Source organism: Manis javanica, chromosome 2 (genome assembly GCF_040802235.1).
Source record: "Manis javanica isolate MJ-LG chromosome 2, MJ_LKY, whole genome shotgun sequence".
NCBI classification, from domain to species: Eukaryota; Metazoa; Chordata; class Mammalia; order Pholidota; family Manidae; genus Manis; species Manis javanica.
The window spans coordinates 136,271,140-136,276,189 of NC_133157.1; the positions used below are offsets into that span (position 1 = coordinate 136,271,140).

At 41.5% G+C, this 5,050-nt stretch overlaps 1 long non-coding RNA gene across 1 annotated transcript; it reads left to right on the forward strand.

The window, feature by feature from the left end:
- Positions 1 to 382: 382 nt before the first annotated feature.
- LOC140845230 (uncharacterized) lies at positions 383 to 3,639 on the forward strand. The gene is made up of 3 exons (XR_012124013.1): positions 383 to 567; positions 1,510 to 1,703; positions 3,534 to 3,639. It is a non-coding gene; the product is annotated as an uncharacterized lncRNA (long non-coding RNA).
- The last annotated feature ends 1,411 nt before the right edge of the window (positions 3,640 to 5,050 follow it).

Below are 5,050 nucleotides of genomic sequence, written 5' to 3' on the forward strand. Positions count from 1 at the left end.
ATAAGTTATACAAGACAAAAGTGGATTGCTTAAGGCAAGGTCACATTCCTGTAGAGGATGGCAGGGGTCTATCCGGCAGATCAGCTAACACTGATCAGCTGCTTCCTGATTGAATAGTTCAAGATTCCATTTCTGTGAGAGCTGAAACTGTACATAAGTCTTACTGTGGTGATGTGGAGTTTAGCATAACTGACTCCATTTAGGACGTATTTTCTTGTTTTGAACATATGTAATAAATAAGACAGATTTATTCACTCATGTGTATGTGTATACACCCATTATGGTTATCAGTACTCAACTAATGCAGTATGAGTAACTAGATTTCACATTTCTCTATCACTGGCCTAAAATGCTCTGTTGTATTTGATTCTTACAGCAATGCATCAAAGTAGGTATTCTCACCATCATTGGACACTGTGGAATCTGAGGATAAGTGAGTTGAAATGACTGGCCAGAGATCACTTTGAAGTGGGTTTGAGCAGGGCTTGCACCCTGATTTGGGAATCCATGCTGCCTCCATCAGTCCACTATGGAAGAGCACTGGGGAGCCGAGGGTGACTCACTCAGGTAATGATAGCAGATGTGTGCACATGCCTGTGTGTGTGTGTGTGTGTGTGTATGTGAGAAAGAGAGAGAGAGAGAGAGAGAAAGAGAGGCTGGCTGTTCATGTCCTCAGCATCTAATATTTGCTATACATTTTTTATTTTGGTGTTCAATGAAGATTTCACATCTGACGTGGATATTTTCTAGTGTTTGCTACAAATAAAGGCACCAGTAATGTGATATATACTTAAGCATCTCTTGGTAATTTGATTATCCAAGCCATGCCTAGTCTTATTTTTTTATGTTTTTCAGCCATATTGCTATGCCATATTTAATTGACTCCCCTACCACTGCACATATTCAACTTAAAATTAATGCACATGACATATTTTTTCCCAGTATGAAAGCGAAATCTCAGGGAATTTGTAGACATTAAGAAATTTGATATGTGATCTGGAGAGTTTACAAATCAAAATAACATTAATTGTCTACCGCTTTGACATTTCAGAGACAAGACCTTCTCTAGTGTCAGGTGGGGAGTAGGCAGGGGCTGCCTGGATGAACACAGGATTCACGTTGCACCTTTGCTATCTTTAGGATAACATCTTTAGAGATGTTTTCTTGGCCTAAGAGCCATTTGGCACAAGTGCCTATCAAATTACATCTATTGAAAATAGCAGGGGATTTAGAAGTGGTTTCTTCTTGGAGTTAGTGACTTCCTGTGGGAGGAGAGACACAGAGAATGGGTCTTAAGAAAGGAAGGTGGGGTTGAGAGGAAGCTTCCCTCTGTGAGAAGGGTAGTCTAATAGCTTCAGGTGCAAACCTTAGGAGGGAGGATGAGAAGAGATTGTCTCAAGCGCCTCATTGCAGATGTTGATGTAGTTTGTTGATCTTCTCTTTGAATTGTGAATATTTTTTTCCTATCTTTCTGAGTATGTTCTCTAATTTGGGTTTATCTTAATACAGATGATGGAATGAGTGAAGTGTGACTCCTTCCTTCTGCTTTTGGGACAACGGGCTCTACTTTGGATGGGGCCTCCCCTCCTTTCTCTGCTTCCTGTCCCACCTCTGTCTCCTGTCCTGGGTTCTGCTCTTGAAACATCCAGTTAAATAACTGACCTGTTAAATGAATAAACCAGTGCTGAAAGCCCATAATACAGGTATAATTATGTGTTAATGCATTCAACTTTTCAGATAACATACTGGTATTTTAAATGATTGATTGATAATTAATCCAAGCATATTGGGGATAGTTATTTCAAACCCCATTCCCATGTGTAGATCCATTCATCAGGTATTTATCTCTAGAGGGACTTTTAGATATTATCTAGTCTATTTATTTTAAAATTGTTTCATTTACTAACACTTTAACACCTTGCATGTCATTCCTACATGGAAATGTAAAAGTGGAGTTGCTTTGATTAAAAAAGGTGAGAGATGTCAGAAGCTAGGCTTTGCAAACTTCAAGGTAGCCTCTGAGTCATTTTGAGACTCTGGAGTTTCATGAAACAAAATAGAAATTTCTAGATCATGAAATAATATTGGTTCGTAAGAGGAGACCCCAGATCTTAGGTGATAGAAATCACTCATGCTCAAAAGCAGTTCACAGTGGCAGCTCTAAGACTTGATGTCCAAGAATGCTGTATCTTAGTCAGTTGTCTCTTTCAGCCACCAAACTGATCTTCTATTTGCTTTTTAGAAGATATTTTTAATTGAAATATATTTGATATGCAACACTGCATGAATTTAAGATACACAGCATGTTAATTTGATACATTTACATACTGCACTATGATTGCCATTGTAGCAATAATTAGCACCTCCATCATGTTATGTAATTATCATTTCTTTTCAGTGATTAGAATAATTAAGTTCTACTTCTCTGACAAGTTTGACAATAGTAATACACAACAATATGGAGGGTCCTCAAACAATAGAAAATAGAGCTACTATATGATCTAACAACTCCACCCCCACCGCCCTCCCTGCTCCTTCCTTCCACAACCTCCAGCCCCCCGCCCCCGGCCCTCTCTGAATCTCCCTTGTTGGCTCCTACATCCTCCTACCCTCCAAGCCCTGCACTGGCCCTGATCTTTGTCCTTAATTCTCCTCTGTTGCATTTATACTCACTCTAGAAGAGAGAGCCCACCCCCTGACTTGAAGTCCTGTCTGCACACCGATTCCCAGATTTGGATCCCTATTCTGGATCTCTTCCTTCAAGAACACTGTATCCAACTGCCTTAGTGGTACTCTCAACTGGGTGTCCAACAGGCACTTCACACCTAACCTGCCCCACACTCCAGAATCTGATACTGCCCCCAGCCTCCTCCACTTGCTTCCCTGCCCAGCCCTGTCAGTGGAACTCACCCTACCTCCTCTACAAACCACTGTCATTGCCCACTTGGATTATTGCAACTGGCCTCCTGTCAGCCAGGCTGATTGTGGTCAGTGAAAAGTTGGATCAAAATCATGTAGTGGCTTCTGCTTCACTCAGAGGAAGCACTGTGCCTTTCTCTTATTGACAGGACTCTCACTGCTCTTCCCTGTCTCTTCCTCCTGGACACTCTGCTCAACCCACTGACCTGCTGCTCCTTAAAAAGGCTGCACCCTCCAGCCTCAGGTCTCTTGCACATGCTATTTCTTCTGGAAAATCCCAGAAATTTTTCTTCCCTCTGATGTCCACACAGCTGGTCCACCCAGACCAGACATTTCCTTCTGTTCTTTACTCAGTTGTCTGTCTCTCTTTGATACCTCACCTCACTTGTCTGACTCCACCTGGACACTTACCTATTATTTAATATCTCCTCTGTGTTTGTCCACATCACAAACTTGCATACCATTTTATATATTTCATCAATTTTAAATAAGTATTTTTTTCACATTTTAACAGTTCTAAAATGAGTGTACTCTATGACCCATGGCATTTAAACTAACCTAAATAATTTAGCTGATCATAAACTTAAATTTTTCTTTCATTGTATCTCATACAGAAAAATCATCTCAGCTTTAATGAAATAGAGTACTATCTTGTACCAGTCTTTCTCCTTGGAAGGAGTTTTTGCTGTTTTGTTCTCTGATTTATCCCCAACAACAAAGGTAAGGCTTGACCCATTATAGGCAATCAATAGATTATAATAATATAATAAAGTTTTTGAGACAGTGATCAGCATACCTTTTAGTGGGCTTTATCTAGGGGGTAGAGAATTGAATCATGGTGACAACTAGAAGACTTTTAGGTGGCTTTCCTGAGACCAACAGAGGCAGAGGAAATGTTAAGGAGGTGAGATACACTTGTAAAGTAGCATCGGTTGTATCTTGATTCCTCATGTATTGAAGAAAATGAGGCAAAATCCCAAAGATGACTTGTCGATTTGAGGTGGGATAAGATCATGACATTCCTTCAATACCTAGAGAATTTAAGAGGTTACATATTTTCAGGAGAAAGAGAAATATATCAATTCCAATTAAATTTAATTCAAGTTCCTAGGTAAATACTGCCTTTGAGATAGTAGATACCCAGAGGATGGAGTTTACACTTTGTAATAGAAATAAGGGCTGGAGAAAACAAACTGTAGCTGGTAATCTGCAGCCAATATCAAAAAAGCAATGTGGCCTGCTTAGTCAGGGACAGGTAGTTGCAGAGAACAGAAATTCACTTGAATTAGTCTAAACGGAAAAGGTATTTGTTAAAATTTACAAAGAAATGAGGCTTGAAGAATTGCATCCATGGCGTTGAAGCAGAAAATGGGGACTTAGAGATGAGAATACTTCCCTCCCGCTGCCTGGGGCCCCATCCTTGCCTGGGACACCTGCCCCCTGCTTCCTGTTTCTCTCAGTCTCTCTCTCTCTCTTTCATCACTTCTCTCTCTGTCTCTGTCTTCCTCCCAGTAGTTCACTTCTTTTTGCACACCAGAAATAACCTGGCTGTTTTCATCCACTGCACAGCACAGTGAAATCACAACTCCTCACTCACCAGTCGCTATTTTAGTCTCAGTCACAGATGCCCTGGAGGAGAGAATCAGGTTGGATCAGGTAGAATCAAGCGTCTGGTTTGCTCAACTTCGGTTCTGTGGGTGGGTCAAATAGCACAACTGTGACCCCCTGGTCCAACCGCAGTGGGGGGCAGGTGGGCCACCCTCAAGAGCAGAGGGCCCTTGGCCCTAAGGAAGCCCTATCTGTTTGTTTTTCTTACAATAACTACTGATGACAGTCAAATCTCAAAACAGTGAAGAAGTTGCCGGGATAAAACACAAATGTCCTTTCATGCCAGACCTGTGGTCCCACTTGGAGGGCGGGAGCCCAGGTCACACATCTGTGCCCACCCACTGGGCCCAGCGTGCCCTGGGATCACACGGTTCTGCACTGGGCTTTCATGTCTGTACGATATTCTTCAGCAATCGTTCACCGCAGTAGATACAATGTAGAATCTCACTTTTCAATGCTGTGCAGGATTAAATTCTGGGGGTATACCACAATTTACTGGATAGTCCCTTATTCAGAGACATGA